We start from the raw sequence: 22,500 nt of genomic DNA on the forward strand, positions 1-22,500 counted from the left end.
AACACTGAATGGCCCGGGGTTTTATCCGGATCAGCACCAGGGGAGGGGCAGAACATCAGAGCCTCTCCTTTGGGGGCCAGGGGATGGAGAGGGCATGGGGTGACAGGACAGTGACCAGTGGGAAAGGCGAGGGGTGGAACAAGGGAGCCGGGAACCAGTGGGGTATCAAGGAAAGAACTATCTAGAACATGAACTTAAAAAGGGTAAAAGGGTCTTAGACCTCTGAGTCTGCCCACCAGCAGACCTCCACTGTTTTGGGGCTCTCTGGCTTCTTGGTCATTCCTGCAGTGGATTCAACCACTGCAACAGCTGCCTAAATGCTAAAATCCACAATTGTTTATTTAAAAGCAACGAGTGCTTGGTTTATAAGTCTGGGGTTTAAGTTGATTTATGAATTAGTAAAAAAAAAAAAAAGTTAAAATTGGAGGTTGAATCAAGCATGTATGAAATTTTAGAATTCCTACAAACAACTGAAAAACGTTAAGAAATAAATCTTTTATAGCTGTTTGAAAGCCTCTTCAGCAAGTAACCACCAGATTTATATTAATATGTAGATTGCATCATATTAGGAATCATGTGCAGGGATTGAATTCTTTTATTACTGTTTTTGATAATGAAAGAAATTAAATAAAAAGAAAAGACTGATGTAAAGCACCTTAAGTTCATTTTAGAACATCAACCATTTCTAAATGCATGAAGTTCTATATACAGTGATAGTTATATACAGGATAGCTTGCATGACTTCCAGATCTTAGGATAGCATTTTTGCATGTAAAACTAAAACAAGTTACCTTTGTAACCTGTGCCTCGCTCACTTGCATTCTCATTTGTACAGAGGATAGTTTCCAGCATGAATTGCAGTAGTAGATAATACTATTAAAAATAATCTCTTCTTTGATGCTGATCTGCAATGGTCAAAGTCTCTGATTCAATGGTAGCATCTCTCCTGGAATTCTGGTGAAGTCTTGAAACAGCTCCTTTTCACTTAGAGAAACTGAGAAATCTAACAAGATAGATCCTCTTAGACTTTGTTTTCTATTTACAGTAGTTGTATTCTTCAGGGAGTGAATATGACCCTTTTTGAATGGAGGAAGACCAGGGTTTTTTTACCACTTCACAAATTCTTCAGTTGATATGGATCTTTCCTAGCTAATTATCCTGGCTAATAGCTGGAATTTTTTGTTAGAATGTTGTAAATCAGATGTGCTGAAGAAGGATCCTTGCCACCTTATTTTGTCACAAAATTCTAAGGTATTAGAAAGCCTTCTTTAACAGGTCCTATATAAGTGGAGTTGAAAATCAGTTAGCGATCTCTTCGTCAAAATAAACCCCAATGAAATAAATGAATTTTTAATTTCAAGAATACTTCTTAGATAGATTCTGTTGCTTCTCTTCTTTTAGATGTGTTTTACGTGTAGTCCTTGTGTGGCTGAAGGCAAAACCTGCAATCATCAGAATTTTGTCTTCTGATGGACTTACTACGCAAATAGGCTGCACAACTATTTTTCAAAAAAATGTTACAAATATCTTAAAAAGCTGAAGCAGATGAAACTTGCAAAAATTCATACCTACTTTGTACCATGATGCTGTTGATAAGTGTTGCAATGAAGATGATTGCAAACAGTACTTATAATTTAAATAGAAGGTTCCATTTCTGCTGAAACCTTACTAGTTCTGTGGGCTGTGTTGTCTGGGAAACCATTGTTTTGATTTGTTTGGTTTTTTGATTCAGATTTCATGAATTCTTTTGAAAATCGTTAGTACAAACACAGTCAAATCTGGAAGATGAGACAGGCTAAAGTAATACTTTCTCATGAGAATGAACATTTTTTTTTATTACAAAGCACCTGTTAATATCTGTGCTGATGTTTCTTCAGATTATGCTAAGGACATGCTAAGGTATGTTTTCTTATTTATATATTCTGTACAGATGTATGTTTAAATAGGTAGGACATACAAATCCTAAGAAACTATTTTATTCTTGGATTTCTTAATTTTCCATATTTCAGAAATGCAATAAATTTTTATCTGAACATAGCAATGCCATGTCTAGGATATTCAGGAGTAATTCTGTATTTTCTAAGACCTCTGTTTTCCTAAAAGACTGTGGACACTGAACTCTGCCCTGACCTTGAAAACTTTGGTCATCTTTGTGTGTAGAGATTGGAAATGAAGATCCCTATAAATACTCAACAGCTACTTTGTTGGCTAATAAAAATAGTAATTGGCTGGGAGTACTAGGTTAAGCAGTAATGCTCATCATCCAGATGTAGGTACTTCCATGAATATCTGATGCCTGGACAAGTATTTTATTTCTCCAAGAGCAGTTCTTCATATGAACTTCCAATACCCATCATTTCTCCTATCTGACTCTTCATATGAACATTAATTTCAATCCTTTTTCCTATGTTCTTTCATTTATCTGGGGAAACTATATGTCATGAATGCTATTATTATATCTATTTTTCTGGGGTCCACTGAAGTGTTTCCATCCAGCTTTCCACAGAACGCATCTTGAAATCTGTAATTACTGTTAAAGTCTAGCTGAGCGTGTGTTAAATAATCCTTAATACCAGATGAAGTAATTGGAAGTTACTGTTTCAATTACTATTTTCCTTTAGCTTGTCTGCATATTTCCTATCAGAGAATATATTTAAGTGATTTGAAGGTAAACTTGACCCCTACTAAAATTATCTGGAGTTCTGCCTCCAATCCCTGGAGGACTGAGACTCCATTGTTCAGATACTGGGTCATGGACTTGGGGTTCCTGTTTTAAATCATTTGTAACTGAAGACATGCTCATGGTCCAGAGGGACCTGGGCAGGCTGCAGAATTGGACTGAAGAGTATCTCTCAGATTCATCAAAGAAACAGGCAAGTTCCTGCATCTGCTTTGCCCAGAAGAGCCTAAGGGGGTACTGAGACCATGAGCCAGTGCTATGCTTTCATGGCAAAGGCATCCAACAGCATCCTGCCCTGCATTAGGCAGAGCGTTGCCAGCAGTTCAAGGATGAAGGTCCTTCTTCTGTACTCAGAAGATCCTGGGCCAGATCTGGAATGCATTCTCCAGTTCTGGGTTCCACAGGATAGAAACATTATGGACTTTCTGGAGTGAGTCACCTGCAAGCCCATGAAGATGATTAAGGACTAGAGAGCCTGGGAGAGCTGTGATTGTGTATCCTGGAGAAGAGAAGGATCAGGGAGATCTTACCAATTTGTATAAATACCTGCGGACGACAGAGCCAGGCTCTGTTCAGGATCAGAGGACAGGATCAGAGGCAATAGGCACAATATGAAACACAAGAGGGTCCATCAGAACATGAGGAAAGTTTCCTTCCTTGGAGATATTCAAAAGCCATCTAGACAAGATCTTGGCCAGCCTTCTCTATCTTGAGTAAGGGCATTGGAATACATGATCTGCAGAGGTCCCCTCTAACCAGTGGTTCTGTGATTCTTTGACTTACTGCAGTCAATGTATATTTCATATAAATATTAATGTTCTTAACACTACAATACACATTTAAAAAACAAAATATAAATTTAAAAAAAGGGTATTTCACCCATCTAATATTAAGAATTTTTTGTGTTCTAAACTCATTCTGAATGCAGTCCTGATGTTTCATTCTGTGGTAGGCTTCCATAAAAATCCATGACATTGCAGACTGGAACCTAACAAGTAATTTCTTTGCTGTTAGTGTTAGATAATAGAATATATTACATATTATGTTTTTTCAGTTCCTCAGAACGTACTGAATTCTTAACCTTTCAGAGTGGAAGTTTATGTCCAATTCTTTGGAAGCAACTTTCAGCTGTTTCTGAGAAGCATGTGAAAAACTGCAGAAATCACACTGACCTTCATTTGAAGGGCCATTGATCTGAAGTGGAGGCAGTGTTATCAAGCGGAAAGAAAAGAGCCCAATTTAAGTATATGAGTTATCTGAATTGGGTGCTTTTTAAACACACCTTCTAGTTGAGTCTGCTGGATTAGGTATGAACCCTTGTTAGTTTTTGACAAAATGTCAGAGCTGAAAGGCTTTCCTGAAGACATTGACCTCTTTGTGCTTTGTGTACTTGGAGGCAACTTTGGTTCAGTGGCTGCTGCCTTCAGTTCTTTTCTTCGAAGAACTGCATCTGTGGCTCAGACGGACTTCACACCTCACATCTAAAATTATGGAATTGCTACATCTCTGCCCTTAAAGCTCTATATTAAATATATAAACATTCCATGTATTTAACCCCTTAATATTTAACCCCATTTATAATTTTACCTTTAAAATGACGAGTTTGGATATAAATTATATGCAATAAGGATTTTATTCTTAAAAGAGTTTCAAAATAGGAAATTTGAAGTGCTTCTGAAGAGATAGTTTTGCTGGAAAAGAAATTAGCTACATACTTACATCCACAATTAAAATTTTATTTACTGACTCTGGAAACCTAAATATGTATGACTGAAAATGGAATCAGTTCCCAGTTTAGGTAGAGAAGGAGGGAAGACCATTGTTTACTTCCCAATGTCCAGATAATAACATTAATAATTTTTAAAAAGATACTTCATAACTGTTCTTCTCTACCTGAATACTCGCAGTCAATCTTTCCCTATGAAAGTCACATTTCACTTTGTCCAAATGTGTTAGCCAGCACTTTCACCAAAAGGAGACAAATGTTCAGATCAATTTCTTAAAATTATGTGGCATCTTTACTGTTACAGAAAGGAAGAATTTCAGAAAAAAAGGCTAGTGATGAAGCTGAATCCAGTGAGCAGCGTGTATCAGTTCTTAGAGCACAATTAAAGTATAAGGGTGTAATCACTCGTTCTATGAACTGTTTCACGTATTTACAATTGTAAGCAACTTTGAAACACAGTATTCAGCTGCAGCATTTCAATGTGAAAAAAATTCATTTCCTTCAAGTCACACATACATAACTATGCTAAGGTTGCATTTCCTCAAGTACTGTGCAAATTATGATAATCTCTTTCTATGCATCTTAGTTATATTGTGGTTATTTCCTTAGATTCCACAACTATTCTAAGCACTTTAAGACAGTTTAAAACACACATTTTTAATCCAAATAATTTCTGTTACAGTCCCAGATATGGCACATAAGCCCTACAGCAGCAAACTGTGTAGCTTATCTATTTGCCAATATTATTTTGGTAATTAATATTTCTTTAAAAACATAGAAGCTAGCACTTTTAAAACCACCTTAGGTATTTTCATAATGTTGGAATGAAAATGTGCATTACAAGATGGCATAGCTGGCTAAATAGCTAAGAGTGGAAGGAGTTGCAGGGATTTGTAAATGTGGGGGATATGTAAGGAGTTAGAAATAATGTCAGACAATGCCCTGAGAACATGTGAGGAAATCCTCTCTGACAATCTGTCATTACAGTGGGCAGATAATGTTTTACAGAACTGCATTTTTAAAGCAAAGAAGCTGCCTTAACCTGGGTGAAAACAAAATTGTAACTGTGTGCTTTTGTTTTAATTAGAAAAAACCCCAATTCACGTGGTCAGATATGTTGGCATTGAAAAGAGTTTTGAATACCTTTAGCTTTCACAGTATTTTGGTGATAGTTACATACATTAATGCTCATTTCATTTGTAGCTGTGTCGAGTGCAAAGTTCTTTAACTTGAAATAAATACATGAACAAAAAACATTCCAGGTTAATGGAGAGATTTTATGTGTTTCTTTTCTACCTTGATAGAAGTAGCATCACAGATGCTCTGTTACAACTGCACGCACCTTCTTTTTCATATCATCTCCCTTCCAATGTCACTTAGAGTCCTTATTACTGACATATCTTCATATTCTTGATTAAACCCATTATTAACTGGTCTTGATGGCTGGTCATAAATCCATTCACTTTGCATGGTAGCGCTGCTATCTGTATTTCTCTTATTCTTGCATTTTGTATGGCACTGGTGAATCTGTTGCAATAGGCACAACAACATATATTGTTAGGCAGTAAAAATGTTTCCATCAGATACCTCATCTGTTTAGAGAACAGATGGCTGACTTTACTGGGATATCAGTCCATTGTTTATTCTGAATTGGTTTAAAAGTTGTTACACATATCACAGTCAAAATGAAAAGTGAAAATACTGATTTTAACTGCACCTTAATGAATTGTCAGAGAATATAAATTACTACTATTTTTAGTATTAAAAATGTTAGTAATAGGTAAGCTACTAATACTTATGTAGTTATTGTTTTACAGCTTATTTAGTTCTAACTTAATAAACAAGTGGAATATAGCCAGATGTGGGCCATTATGATACAGCAGAATAATTACGGTCCCTTTTGGTTTAAAATTATTTAGAATGGATATCTTACAGTGTTAGATTAATTCACTTCAGTTAAGTAGCATCTTATATGACGAATTCTAAGCCTTTTTAGGTAGCAGAATAAGGGTGATTCATGTTGTACTCAAGAAATGGGCTGAAAATGTGTCTGACGGTGTACCAGTAGTTTCATGTAATGCTTCTGCAGTTCCCAATATTATCCTTCAAAATGTTTGTGTGATGTTACTTTTGAAAAAAATAGGGCGTGGGAGTGGTGGGAGAGACATTTTCATTGATTCTTGATTCTTAGGTGGTATAGACAGGGTTTTCTGGAGATAGATGTCTTCTTTTGGGGAGGATCCCCAAGTGAGCACTTGTAATGACACAGTTGTCAGGCACAGGTGTCGTTGGGATAGTGCCTTGCTGTGTCCTACTGTAGACTTGGAAGTCCTGAGAGTGTTTGGCAGAAGTAAGAAGCAAGGCAACAGCTGAGTGGATTTTAGACTCAGAAGAGGCAGGTCAGACTTCTTTTTGAAGTGTGTGCAGAAGCTGCCTTTAACCAGTCATTACACACTGGATTTAAGCAGTGGACTGTAAGGGCCAAAGGACCTTTGAGTCATGCAGTCGCACTTTCATTAGTTTACACTCTGGTTTTGACACAATGTGCATTTTCATGGCAGGAAACATTTGTCATTTAGTAAAGAAATTACCTTTAAAAGTTCCTAACTTTATAAATTTCAGTGTTCTATGTGGTAGGTTGAGTCCGGCCAGCAGCCAAGCATCTGCAGAGCCGCTTGCTTGCTCACTTCTCCATCCCCATGGGACTGGGGAGAGAATATGAAGAATAAAACCAAAAAAACTCATGAGTCAATATAAAGAAAATTTAACAGGTGAAGGAGAGAGGAAAAAAGAAAAAACAAAAAAGAAAGCCGAAAACCTAACAAACAAAACAACAAAAATCCCCCACAAGTGATGCAGGGGCAATCACTCACCACCTCCATCCAGCAAAGCAATGCCCAGCCAGTCTCTGAGCAACAGGTAGCTCAAAAGCAACTCCCCTACCCTAGCTTTTATTGCTGAGCATCTCTTGCCTGCTCCCAGCCTTCTCTTTGGAGCAGCAGAATGAGAAACAAGGAAAGCCTTGATGCCATTCAAACACTGTTCAGCCAAATCACTGCTGTGATATCAACACTGTTTTAACCACAAATCCAAACCAGCACCATTTGGGCTGCTATGAAGAAAGTAAACTTCATCCGAGTTTACTGCTGCTGCTTGCTAATAGTGCTCACAACGATTAATTTTAGGAGAGACTTGGTTGGCTCACCTTGTATATTCAGATTCAATATGTCCTCTGTCAGGCTTGTGCTGCTGTTGTATTTTAGCACGGTTTGACTCTTTACCACATCTCTCTCTGGCATGAGTTCACTGTGCCACTCAATACTCATATCTTGTCTCCTACTGCCTGAATTCTGTGAAATTTCTTGTTTTGTTGTGGCTTTGAGGTAACAGTACTTAACAACTGGTTGTTAAAGAAAACAAAACCCAAACCTTGACCTAAAAGGGCAATCAGATACTGTAAATATCTTTGTAATTCTTGTAACTTATGTCACTGGTGCGGAGTCTTGTGATAATGAAGTTCTGCTGTCTGGCAGTCTGGCAGTATCAGCAGAGAGAGAATGGTTGCCATAATACCAGAGTCAGTAACACTGAAGTAGCAGTACCTTTAAGCAGCACAAGCTGAGAAAGAGAGAACAGTGAAGGAAATTCTGCCTTTCAGTCAGGATTTTGCTCTCTGAAAGATCCATCTCTCTAGAGTTAGAAGAGCTTACTGGTTTAAAACTTTATTGATTCCTCCAGAGCTGAACTTTGTTCCCCTAAGCCTGTGTAAGTTTGGTACCTATTCCCTCTTGATGCAATTTAGCACAGGTTTTTTAACTTTTAAGGGACTCTACAATAGTAACTTTGAGGAGAGATACTAGTGAGGCAGAAGGAGTTTTTGAGGTCTCAAATAAATTATAATTTGGAATTACACTTCCAGGTACAGACCTGGTAAACACAAGTAGAGCATGTTTTACTGTTTAGGGTTAGGCAGGAATGTAGTGTCATCCGTGCTTTCAAGGACTTGTGATGCTCATTTGGCTCAAGTTATGGCATAGCTTAGCTGGCTTCAGCACAGGTTTGTTTGCTTCCAAAGGGTTTCATTTACATGAAGGATATTACCAAGTAGGATCAAAGTAGAGCTATTAATTTACTGGCTTTTTAGGAATTGGTTCTGTAAAAAGTACTCGATTAAAATGATTATGAAGCTTTTCCTGAAGTGGGGAGCAGAACTACAACTAGAAAAGAGTGAAGGATTTTAAAATACAATGGGAAGCATACAAACTCACCCTAGTTTTAGACATTTTTGTATACAAACAAATGTTTTTTGTTCTCTTGCAAAAGTCTTTCCAAGTATTTCAGCTCTCAAGGTGCTGCACTGCTGGCCAGGTAAATGTCCAGCAGTGGCCCAAACCAGCTAGTGGGTGGAGGTGGGCAAAAAGCCCTGGTACGACTGGTTAGTTGGAGAGAACATGAGTAAGAAAAAAGATGAACAGAGAGTGATGTGTATCCAGAGGAGCTCATGAAATTAGGAGCTGGTGCCCAGAAGCATGAAACAAGCAGGATGTGTTTAAAACTACTGATCACTTTAGGCATTTGTTTTCTTTTTTGTTTCCAGGTAAAAGTAACAAGATCAGCCAGCAACATAGAAAATAGCTCCCCTGTTTTCAGCAAGCTCAGAAAAAGCCCCCTTGTAATTAGTCTGTACATCACGGCTTCCCATTTTTTTCACAGCCATATCCTCAAAACAGAGTGGGGGCTACACCTCTAACTCTTTAGTTAACAGAAAATTTACTGTGATTTTACTTAATCACAGGTAAATATTCAGGCTAATTTGCTTATTGTTTCTTTCCATCAGAGGACACTACCCATCTTCAGGTTTGTAATATTTCTTTTTGAAGTTATTACTTACAGCAAAAGCTGTGATAACTGTGGTGATAAAGATGGTGTATCCAAGAAGAAGAAACCAACCCCACCAGAGCTCATCTGATGTTGTACAGTCTTTGCATTTCAAATCTGGAACAAAGAGAAGGAAAATAAGGTATTTGAGTAGAAATTGAGTAAGTATTTGAAATAGAAAAAATCAGCTTTTCTGATAAGATTTCATTTGAAGAATTAGTGAGAACTGACCAAAAAGCACAGCTGTCTTTGTTTTAATCACATTTTCTTTTACTGTTTTTTTGGGAGTAAAGCTTCTCAAGAGAGATCTCATCTTTTTTTACTCCAGACATGAGATTTTTGAACCTGTTGTAAGTTACTTACGCAATGGAAAGTAAATAAGATTCTCTGTATAGTAGAAGTGGGATATCTGAAAACAGCTGTTATGTAAAAAAAGCAATGTAAATGATAATTATCTTACCAAGTCTCAACTTTTTCTTCCTTTTTTTTTTTTCAGGCTAAAACAAACATACACTTATGGTGTAATTGTCAATAGAATTTCCTTGATCTCTGTGGTTTTTTTAGGGACTCTGAAAAGTTTCTGGACAATTGTTAAATACAATGTGAAATCTGGAATAAGAGAATTGCTTTGTGGCATTTTAGCACTTGCTAACCTGGTTTTCTGGAAAGTTCACATGAAGAAAATTTGGCTCATGTGAAATAGTGTATCTCAGTCACTGAGGCCATATGCTCAGCAGCGTTGTGGAAATTCAATTCATAATTCGAAGATGGGGAAAGTTTATAAATTATTGGAAAACATTTTACCAGAAAATGGAAAGAAAACTCTGCTTCCACACATCCCTACTCCTGTGTATGCTCTCTAAAAAACTCACACTGCTGTGTGAATTTACTGTACGTATTTTGGCAAACTGGAAGAGAAAGCAAAAACTTCATTTTTCAAGAGACCATTTGTTTATAAAGACTGAAGAAAATTATAAAAATGGTTATCAGGGGCTTGGTTTGGGTGTTTTTAAGTTTGGCATAAAGACTCAGCAAATATTTGCGGAGGAGATTAAGAAAAAGCATTAAAATAAATATATAAATTCAGATGCCATATATTTTGATATATAAATATTCAGAATTTTATAAAATATATAGTCACTGTTACACAGCACAATGAACTGAACTGGTTTAGATGCACAGAAACTCACAGTCACTGAGAAGTGTGTCCAGCTGTATAAATATGTAACACCAAACAAAAGTTGTGCCTACCCCACCTTACTCATATGATTGTACACTGCTCCTTCACACCTTTCTTCTGGCAGACACAAGCAGTGGGAGAGAAGGCAGAAAGGCTGAAAGAAAATGTATTTCACCTTGCACACATCAAGTCTCTTTTCTGTCACTCCCTTTTCTGTCACTCTCAAACGCTCCTTACCATGCACTGTCAGTTTGGTGCCATTTCCACACTTGCCCTGGATTTTCTCTGTTAGCATCACATCACAGAAATAGGAGTTACTGGTGTTCTGGTCAACGTTGCTCAGTTTTAAGATGGAGAATCCCCTGAGGATGTTTTTTGTAATGTGCACCTGTGGTCCTCCCGTGCTGAGGCTCGACTGTAGACTCTGCTGGTTGCGGCAGTCAGGACCTTTCCTCCAGTACACGACTGGTTCTTCGTTCTCGTCACTGGGGTACTCAAACACACACAGCATCCACACTGTGGAGTTGAGGAGCACGCTGGCTTCTGCAGGGTATTGCATGACTGACAGCTCTGGCCTGCTGCTGGCTGTGGGGTGTAAATAAAGCACATACAAGTAAATAAAGGAATGCTCTCGTCAGAAGGGTGGTCTTGGCCAGTGGAGTGCAAGGGTGTGGCTGATACACGGATGTACAGACAGCCACAGCTACAGGCGCGTACAGTGAAAGGTGCACTCCAGTAAAGCAAACAATAGTTTTGCTACAGCCTTACAAGAAACCATAAAACCAGGTTTCCATTGTAAATGTCCTTGTATTTGTAAAATTACTTTCAAATGAAATAGGTTTTCCTGTTAAGGGCTGCATATTCATTTTTATATGGAGTATAAGAAATTGGGAAGTCATGAGTAAGAGCAGATAAAACTTTGTTTAAATATATAAGAACAAAATAATAAGATTTTTTAAATATCTGGTTATTCCTGTTTTTGTATAGGCATTCTTTTCAGACTTTTTGTCATTTCTTAGTATCATAGAACGGTTTGGGTTGGAAGGCACCTTAAGATTTCTCTAGTTCCAACCTCCTGCCATGGGCAGGGATACCTTCCACTAGATCAGGTTGCTCAAAGCCCCATCCAACCTGGCCTTGAATGCTTCCAGGGATGAGGGAGCCACAGGTTTGCTGGGCAACCTGTTCCAGTGCTCCACTGCCATCACAGTAAAATATTTCTTTTTAATATCCCGTCTACACCTTACCTCTTTCAGTTTAAAACTGTCACTCCTTGTCCTATCACTACATGCCCTTTAAAAGGCATATAGTTTGAACACAAATACTAAGAAATGAATTTTCAGAAATTACTGGTCTTTATTGAAAGAGATTTCTAAAAGCTAATATGAAACACCTTTTAAAATGATAATAATCCAGAAGAGTTTCCAGGCCTCACTTTTAATTTGGGTGAAAAATAAATATATTAAAACATCAGTATAGCACATCAATAGCAATATTTCACTACCCATGGAAAAACAGTCTCACGTCAGTTGAATGAAGGCAGGGTAGATAACTTTGTGAAGGGAAAGAGATGATTCATATCTGAAATATCCTTTGCATTTTTATCAGGCTATAAAAAAAATAGTCCCAAATAACTTTTTTTTTAAGTTCTTTAGTGTGACACTTTTAAAAGTTCTCCAAGACATAGTTTTATAAAAGTCCTGGAACAATATATTGTCCAGTTCAACTAATTATAAAAATACCAACATAGATATGGACCCATGGTTTTTAGTTTTTCCTTCAGCTACAACTTAAATTTTGTGTCAGATGCACTTTTAATTTCTATCTACTCTTTTAAGTATTTTTATACTTTTTTTCCCCCCTAACTTTTGCTTTCCTCCATAAAACAGCAGTTTGAAGAGTTCAAGGAGTAAACTTGAGCAAATGATACTTTCATCCTTTATTACTAAATTAGCATTCCCTTCCTCAGTCAGTTAGGGCTTGGTGAATTCTGGGCTAAAATAAATAAACAAAAAAATCCCTACTTACCAAAGTGAGTGAAGTAAGTTGTCATAATTAATATACCAAATTGCATCATTTTCTTGGGATTGCTAATGCAGAGATTTTAAAACCTTGTCCGAGACTACTCATAACACAGCTTTCAGCAAGTAGTTGAAAAGCAAATTCAAGCTCTGCTAAAAACATGTTTTTAATCTTGTTTTTAAGGGGAGGTTCTTGTGGTTTCATTCACTGTAACTATTTCCCTTTGTACCATCAGACATCTTGGACATCGCAACATATTAGCTTCTAATATAGTTTCTAATTTAACTCCATTGGGATTATTTTTACATTCTGAGAATTTTCTTCAGATGACTAGGAGTAGGATTAGTTTTGTATAGCAGATTTTCTCGAAGCTGCCCATCTCAAAGAAAAAAAAGCTAAAACGGTCCAAGATTGGGAGCAGTGCCTATGATGTAATATAACAAAGTTTGCGGTAGACACCTAATTCTGATGCTTTTCCTCAAAGTTCCATTTGCACCTTAAACACCATATGGATGAAGATGACTTTGCTTTATCTAGTATTAATCCAATTAGAGAAGTCAAATGTACTACAGGAATGATTCAGAGGATTATTTCTCTTTGCTGAAATGATACTGATATCTAATTATCATCCTGCAATCCAGGACATGTGAACATTAGCTGCTGAAAACTGTAAGATGGCAAAGAGGGCAATGTATTTAACCTCCTAATATACACCTTCAGAATTTACAGAAGCCCACTAGGATAGCTGACATCCTTGTAGCGTCTTCTATAGACTTAAATTTCATCCAAAAAGTTACTCCTTGGCGTAGTTAAAGCTTGTTACCCAGCCTCACTGCTACAGATTAAACGTTTGGGTTTGGCTAAGAGATAAATTCCATAGGAATATCTAGTTTTGATCTGAAGGCTTTGAGAGACAGAGAGCTCTGCCTTCAGCTTCTCATCACTGAAACAGCTTTGCATCTCCTCTATAGCCCTTTAGTACCCTCCCTTTTTTCTTTTTTAAGGTGATACTTATACATTATATAGGATCATTTTCTGATATTATTTTTCCAAACAAAAATTCCAAAATTTCTTGCAACTGTTATGATTTAAAGCTGGACTCATTTGAAACCCCTTTATTCAGGGTTAAAAATCTAATTTCTTTTCTTTTGTCCCTCCATCTTGTTTATAGATACAAGAATATTCCTCCACAGTCCTACTGGGAATTCCCTGTCAACTGATTTTCTATTTGAAATGCATCTTTTCACAGCCCCTGCTTTCTTATGTGGTACAGGAATATCACACATTCCTTAAACAAAATTAAGGCTATTATCAAACCCTCCAGCTTTCCAGTAGATGCTATTTAACTGTGTGGTAACTTTCGGGGGTGTTTTGTTAAACTGATCTTCAATCACTGATTTTATACTCTAGTAATAACTTGCACTTATGTATTAAAGAATTCCATTCTTTTAATTTACATTCATTCAAAGGTACATCCCAGGGAAAAAAAAACCAAACTAATTGTGTTACCTCATTTTGTTATCAGCAGATATTCACATGTATTTCATTATTTTTACCAACATTTGAATATAAGAATATCTAATTGGATAGGCTTCTTATTTGTCATATCTGAAACTAACCAGGTTAAATAGAGAAACAAAAAGGAAGTGCAAACCAGCAAATTTCCTGTTATTAGATAGTAACTCCTCAGATAACAGTCTACTTTTATCTATAACATTTTGAGAGATAAAAAGCCCTTTAGGATACTGAATTGAATAGAAAAAAAAGAGAAAATGGATCAAAGACAAGCATAAATAAATTAATGAAGCTAGTCTAGGATTCACATGTGCATTTAAGCAGCTATTCAGTATCTGAACAAACAGGGTGGGTTTTTTTGTTTGTTTGTTTATCCTGAAAATTAATTTAATTAATGATATAGCAACAAAGTTATTTTATACTTTAACTCAGTGTTTATCTTAGTATTTTGATTCAATGAATTTGGTCCTGGTAAAGTTTAACATGGTCCTAATAATATGTAATTGCAATAGTGCCGAACTATACTACTGATTAGAATTGCAGGCTAAAAATTAAGAGTTGGGTTATTGGATGAATATTCAGAAAACAGAAAGGCTTGCCTACAGTTGTGAGTAACTCAACCATTAAAAATTTCTATTTTAATTGCTTGAAGTTTCGGTGTTACTGGTATACAAGGCAGAAAGTAGGCATTATCTTTCTAAAATACTAGAGAAAATTACTAATGAGCTGAAATCCTGCCATAGCCTCAAGGTTCGGCTCACCAAGATCTCTGTTCATACTTACAGACAAGCTTGTGCTTAATTCTTTTTCTATTCATTAAACATGTTTGAGAAGAAGCTGTGTCCCATAGGAGGGATAAGCATGTGGCATAAGCACTTTCAGGAAGAGAAATCAGGTGACTTTTGTACTTAACTATGCAAGTGAAACTTGTGGCGGAGAAAACATGATGACAGATTTGAAATAATGAAGAGTTTAAATAAGATGAAATATAAAAATGCTCTTTTATGGCATAGAGTAGGAACTATTAAAATGCCCTTGATTTACTCTCTAGCACGGGAGAGATATTAATCTTTAAATATTTTATATTTTCCCTGTGCATTGAATGGCTGACAGAGAAGATTTTAAGGTTTGAAACTTCCGACAAGTTAGGAAATGGGCAATGACATTATAAATCTTAAAAAGAAATGCATAGCTTTCAGACACCTAAGGATCAAGGGATCAGTGTGTAGATCTATTTCAGGACCATCTCATAATGATGAAAATAAGAATTGGGTCTATGATGATATTATAGAGATACCACCATATAAATACAATCACATTTAGATTTTCTGTCATGTCAGTCCTGTGTGGTTTCTTATTCCAGCTTCAACTGTAATTCCAGGGAATTTAGAAAATTGAATCTGATTACCTGAAAAGTATATATTTAATTTTCTGATGAAATAAGGACTAGATTTAGGCTTATAAAAAATTTCAATATATACTAAAAAGGCCTTAATTCCACCTGGTTATTGTCCTCCCACAGGACTGAAGAAAAACATGGATGTATGTAATGAGTAGACTGTAGCTCCTCCATTATTATTTTACACTATCACTTATGTGACAGTTGAGAATGTAACTGAGTGGCTGCCTCACTGCTCTGTGGTTGCAGTCTGGAGGAGTGGCATGGTTATGTAGTGGCTAAATGAAAAACAAGTATATAATTTGTTTTGATAACAGTATACCAAGAGATAATAAAATAAATGTTGTGCTAATTTCCAGCTGGAGAAGTAAAAAAGGATAACAAGACATGAGGGATTAATCAGTCTCAGACAGTAATAACTTTTACCAGTCCTCATTTGGAGGTATTTGTCTGTGAGAAGCAATCAAGCATTTTATGAACTCTTTAAAAGTGGAGATGGATGTGGCTGTATGAAATAAAACAGTGCCTTGTAGTTTGACAACTACCCCAAAACACCTACTTTACTATACAGAACAACTTAAAATAGGCATCTCCTTAGCCTACTTAAACAAGTAGCATAACTTGCATTCAGTTTATTGTTTAAGTTTATTCATTAGAGTCCAACAAAGCAGTCAGTCACAATAAAATCTTCTTAATGGTGAAAAACAGCAGACCTCTGGAATAGCAGCTCTGGTAAGGTTAGAGACCTTTGAGAAAGATGAGGCAAGAATGACACAGATGTCGTGGATCCAGCACTGGCTGACGATGGAGGATGTGATTTGTTGTTGCTGAGTGTGTATGGCCTCAGGATTTCTCTGTGCTTTTTACTCAGGTGTACAAGGTGAGAGACAGTTGCAGCAAGAGCACAGACTGAGAGAACCTACCCAACTCCAAAGTTGCTTCATGACCAGTGACTATTCCTGAAAACTTCAGACAAAACCTGCAGGCTCTCCAGTTAAAGCCGAGGATGTAAGCTCCTGCTGTGTCTCTATAACAATGTCTGCCCTAGTACGAAGTTGAGTCACTGCACAATCCTTTTTAATGAGAAACAGAAACATAAAGAGTATAAGTTAAATTCAGAAGGGAAAAGCAAATACTCTAATGGTACCCTACATTCCCAACTGGGAGAGAAAATAGATGAAAACACAGATGAAATATGGAAGAGCATGTAGTCTCATTTGACCAAATTTACAAGCTTATTTTAATTATTTAGCAGTTCCTAATTTTTACAGCCAAGAGAGGGTATGCCATCAACACCAGAATATTTACCATGTGTATACATCTCTTTACTAGCCACTATGAATTAAAAATGCCATTAATCATTTGAAATCTGGAAACCAAATTTATGCAGTTTTCCTTGAATAAGTTGTTCCATCCCTGGAAGTGTTTTGGGCTGGGTCGTATAGAGCTCTGAGCAGCCTGGTCTTGTGAAAGATCTCCTTGTCTATGGCAGGGGGGCTGGAACTAGGTGATCTCTAAGGTCCCTTCCAGCCCAGACCATTCTATGAGAAGCAGGTATGGATAGAGATGCCAACAGTGCATGTCAGTAGTGGATCTGCAGCTTGGAAATTAGAGTAAGTTGTTTCTGAAGTCATCTACCCCAGGATTGTTACATATTACTACTAAATTGAAAACTAGTTACTGTTTAAACAAAGATCTTTAGAAGAAAATAGCTTGATTGAATTTTAAAAATAAATGTTATGCAAGTAAGAAAACTGACTGTTAATGAGCATTACTGGGTGGACTCTTAGCGCTGCTTTAATCAGAAAAGTTGGAGGTAAAGAAGGTGATACTTTCCACACAGAGCAATGTAGAACCTGTCACCAGTTCACTTCTCTCTCTGGACACATCTACATGCTTTTCCCTCTACAGGAAGCATGCTTGCACATTCTGGAGGCTTCCATATTCTCTCAGTAGGCATGGAATAAGCTTAGACTAAAAGACCTGCATTTAGCTCTGTGTATGTGTAAGTGGTATTTGAGCAGTCGCCATAGTCAGGGGAGATGCTGTCATTTTATGTAGAGGAGTTTATGAGACACTTCAGCTGACCAGGTCATAGGAGTCTACAATATATTGAGATGACTTAGTCTTCCTGGGGGTTCTTTTCTTAATCCAGCACAGAGAGATCCAAAACAGTCGTTAAATCTTTAACAAACCACTCAAGCTGGCTAGTGGCACTAAATTCTATCAGGCTGCATGAATCAAAGTATTTCTACCAAAACTGACACAGTGGTTCAACATTCTGATCCTGGAGATACCTGAAAGTGATAATTCCATAGTTTCACTAATCATATGTGATCTGCTGAGACTGCATGTATAGGCCCAATCCTTCATATGTGTTCAGAGGATTCTTAATGTGTGTGGTCAGCTCTGAACTGTCTCAAAAAATCTGTAATGAACGACTTTTCCTGATGTTTTACAGCACTTTCTTAAGAAATGAAAGCTACTATGTTTCCTCAGCCTATGAAGATGAAATTTTACATTTCACAAAGCATCAGAATACAGTAATTGTCAAGCTATTATAGAGGTGAAACACCCTCCCTTTGCTGTTTTTTTCTCCATCTTCATTCCCTCTGGTCTCATCTGCATTTAAAGTGGAGATCCCCTGATCTGGAAGTATAGTTTACCCTGTTAAATTGCAGAAAGTTTACTGCAGTGCTTTTCACTGTCTGCTGATGCATCAGAGAAGGCAATCAGTTTATCAAATAGCCAAAAACCAAATTATTTTGTTTTTTGAAGATCAATATCAAACCTTTAAAATCCATGCAGAAATCTCCAGGCAACTAGTGCAAAGCACAACATTGTCCTGTTATGTATTTCCACTGAGAAATCAATTCAGTAAAGAAGCCATAGATTTTTATATTAGCTTTGATTTCTAAGCTTGCTTGAGATGTAACTACATTTAGGGTGCCCTGTGATAAAATAGTCTCAAAACTCTAAACACAAGAGTCCCAGAAAACCAATGAGAATTCCTCTTGAGACAAGTTATCATGTTCATATGGCAGGACACTCACACAGAAAAGAAGAAATATCTTCTTGCACAACCTGCTTGCACAATGATGATATAATTGTCATGTAAACTGATGTTACTGGCAACCACACATTCCCAGAGAAATCCTCACCTTGCATTATGTTTTGAAGCATCAACCCTATCAATTGCATTGTGAAGTTATGTGGACTGAGCTTCATCTGCCCAGCTGTTACCTTTTCCTTGGATAAGTGTGTGATAGTCCTTGTAAGAGTCTCTCAGTCTCATGAATGCTGACACCACAGTGAAAACTCTGGAGCAGATAGTCTTACATTTCACTGGCCAGAGAAAAGACTAAACCAGGTATAAGTCAAACCTTACATGAGATACAAAAGACATTTTTATCAGAACTATCCTTTCAAACTTCAAACAGAAAAGATGAAGCCTTCTCAGAAGTAGGTCTGTTCACTGACAAGTCAACAGGTGCTTTCTCATATCAAAAGTAAGCAACTCATTTATCAAGCCTAATGTACATGTTCTTCAACTGTTGGCAGGAAGAATAAAAATACTATGAGATCTTTCTGTCCGTCAGTTTCACCTTGAGACATATTCACTCGCTTTGGAGCAATCCCTTTGACAGAATCTGATCATTTTCCCCTTTCAAGAAGGCATTAATTTCATTACCTAGGATTCCCTAAAAGTCTTAATAACTTTTAATTGTCATTAACTTAAAAAAATACTCGAGGTGCAGGATATAAGTCTGAAATATGACTCTGTTCCTTGAAGTATTGATAATTTCTCTAGTGCTTATGTCAGTGTTGATGGATGAGTATAGAACAAGACAACCACTTAGAAAGCACTGTGTTAGTGCCTTTCAAAGCCCACTCACATTATCACAGTATTAAGACATTCTATCACTTTTATATCAAGCCATGAACTTCTGTCTCTACAGAAAGTATATTTCATGCATGGAAATAGAGAACTCAAAGAGGGGAGATAGAGGAAGGAAATTTTAAAGGTTGAAAAAGAGGAAGAGGTCATCCTAAAGATAAATGTAAAAACACAAACATATTATGTATCTTTAGATCAGTGATCCCCAGTCTACATCTCCCAGACAGAATGTTTCCTGTAAAAAACATTATTGTTCTTCGCAGATCCACAAATTAAATTCCCGATGAGGATTGCTTTACTGTATGAGAATAAAGGCTCTGATTCCTAACAATATTTTTAGCATTGGCAGGGTGATATACACAGGCTTATATTACAGAACTGTAGAATGTTTGGAAGGAACCTTAGAGTCATCATCTAGTTCCAATCCCTAGCCCATCTTTGTTTCTTACTTTAATAAATTTATCTAGAGTTCACAGTGCTGGCCACCTTTTACTTTCATCCAGAAATTAATGACTATCTAAGAGTAAGGACCTTAAGGACAGTATGGCTTTTTCAGCAGCCCAGCATATTTGTACCCAGCCAACAACAATCACAGGTGTTAACAATGAGGCAACTATATGACTGTTTTCTGTCCCTGTGGAGAAGCTATCAGCAATCAGAGAAACAGATGGGATAGTAAGAGTGGCAATTCAGATTCTTATACATACATGAGATTGAACTGCAAAATAGTTGGTTGTTACGTTACACAGCAATTGTTTTATGTGTTAGTGCCAAACTGAAACAGTGAAAATGCTATTCATGTTAAACCACTGATAGTGACTGGAGAGATAAAACTTCCTCTTTTTAATTTACTCTCTTGGCATAGTTTTTTTTTTTCTTAAAGGCTAGGGAAAAACCCATAGGAAAACAGATGCTTTCTACTGCTAATCTAGTGGGGTTTTCATCCACCAGAAATCTGAATATACAAGACTCTGTTATGTGATATTGGCTAGTTTTAGTGTAGGCAGTTTCAAAATCAGAGTTTATACAATTTTTGAGCCTTTGAGGGAAGCCACACTGGGTGAATCTGGAAGGAAGAAGTAATGAAGTTTTACATGTCTGTTGTGATACCTCTCTGTTCTGTCTGTGATGAGCACACATACATTTTCCACAAGTAGAAAATCACTGTCAGCATCTGTTTTTTTTCTTTAAGCTTCAGACGATAAGGCAAATATTCTTCTGATGTTTTCAAATCCTGCTTTTGAAAAGGAAGTTTGAGCATTATTCAAATTCTCTTCAATAACATTTAGTAATAGAGTAATCTATATAATAGAAAGTAAGGTAATCATGTGAAGGATGTTTGAGAAGGTTGGGGAAGATGAATGTAGACAGCCTATCATTTCTGTTTCCCTCATCTTTCCCCTCTATTTCAATTCCATTTTGTACTTTGTATATGATCATTATGTCCTGTTGAGCAATCAAATGTGGGAAAAATAATGGAATTGCATGTAGTTCTCTTATTCAGGTCTCTTACATCATTAGCTTTTTAATTATACTGATTCTTGAAAACATAAACAAACCAAGTCTTAATGACATGCAACTTCAATTCACATTTTCAGCCAGTTCTGTCACCTATACCATATTTAGATTTGTCTGGATTTGAGACAAATTAGGAGAAAATGTCCCGAAATTAACATCCTCTGATAGAAGGCAGGTTTCAGCAGCCTCTCCCCACCCAGGTTCGGAAAGAATTTTCTCGGAGGAAAGTGAAAAAAAAGCTGTTTATTTAACAAGCAGGGTGCACACAGGCACGAGAGAATGAATAATGTCAAATAATAAAACCTCTCGCTGTGGAGAAGACCAGGTAGACTCAGAGTCCTTTCTGTAGGTGTGGCTCTGCTCTTTCTGGAGCTGGGGTGTGGCGTGGGCCCCTCTGGGCCACAGTGTGGGGCCTCCCAGTGATGGTGTTCCGGACCAGAGAAAGGCTAAACAGTTCCAGAAAAAAGAAGAAGAAGCCACAGTCCCAGGAAAACTCTTGCTTCAGCTAACAAACAGGAAACTAGCTGAAAACCAAGAGAATGCAGCTGTCCATCTCTCTTCTGACAAACAGAGCCGAGAGCTGGGGAAGCGCAGGGAGGTGCTTCCTCAGCTCTGCAGCGGTGAGGACACAGAGGAGTGTGTGTCAGTCCTCGAACACAAACCGTGCTGAAGAATTCACCTGGCTTCTCTCCGCCCTCACTTGGACCCAGCTCAAAGGCACAGGATTCATGTGTGACACAGAGCAGGTGATAGGGGATACAGCACCATAAAGTCACCCCAAGACAAGATTATGATAAGCACATCACATTGTTTAATTTGTTTTTATTTACAACATATGTTGAACTAGATCTAGAGGCTTATACTTATTGAAATAGCTAATTTTATCCTTGTTCATTTAATCAGATTTGTATTGTAGAAATGTGGATAATTAGCTGTGGAGCATATATAGAAACATTTCATCATAAGCAAATAACTAAGGCACAAATCAGTACATAATCTTTACTGAACCATTTAAACTTTTGAGTCTCAATTTACCTTTTTTAAAGTTGGAGGAGTGATAATTTTGTTTCCTATTTTCATTCTGTAGATTTCTAGGGGTGTCAGACCAGCAACTGCATCCTCTCATTTACTTATACAATGTCAGAGAGAAACATTTTCATCTTGGTGTGTTGTCATCTTAGTGTTACAAAGAGATCTGAAGATTATGGATAGCCTCTACTTGAATGAAGCTGTAAAGGTGGTCAGGTAGAAGTAGGCTAAGTCTGGCTTTTCACAAAGGCCAGTGCTCCAGCAGCCCCAACACTGTCAGAGTCTTTTAGCTATGTAAAATTCCTAAAATTCCTCTGGTTTTTTTTTTTGTTGTTGGTTGGGTTTATGTAGGTTTTTTGTTTTGGATTATTGTACTGTTTTGTTTGTCTTTCATTGGTTTTATTTTTGTGTTGGTTCTACTTTTGTAGTCTGGTGGTAGAATGTTAAATTAGCAATTATAACACTGGGAAGTTTAAATCTGTTAACATTACAGTTAAACTGGGATGTTTAAACTCCCCAAAGAACATTGCTGAGTGCTGCAGGGACTCTACTTAAGAAATGCCCATTTACTTATATCAGTAAAGAGGAAACAGTAAAAAAGTAGATGTCCATGTTGTAAGACAGAGCACTGAAGGTAAGGGAAAAGGTTGGTTCT

This window comes from Aphelocoma coerulescens, chromosome 1 (genome assembly GCF_041296385.1).
Source record: "Aphelocoma coerulescens isolate FSJ_1873_10779 chromosome 1, UR_Acoe_1.0, whole genome shotgun sequence".
Taxonomy (NCBI): Eukaryota; Metazoa; Chordata; class Aves; order Passeriformes; family Corvidae; genus Aphelocoma; species Aphelocoma coerulescens.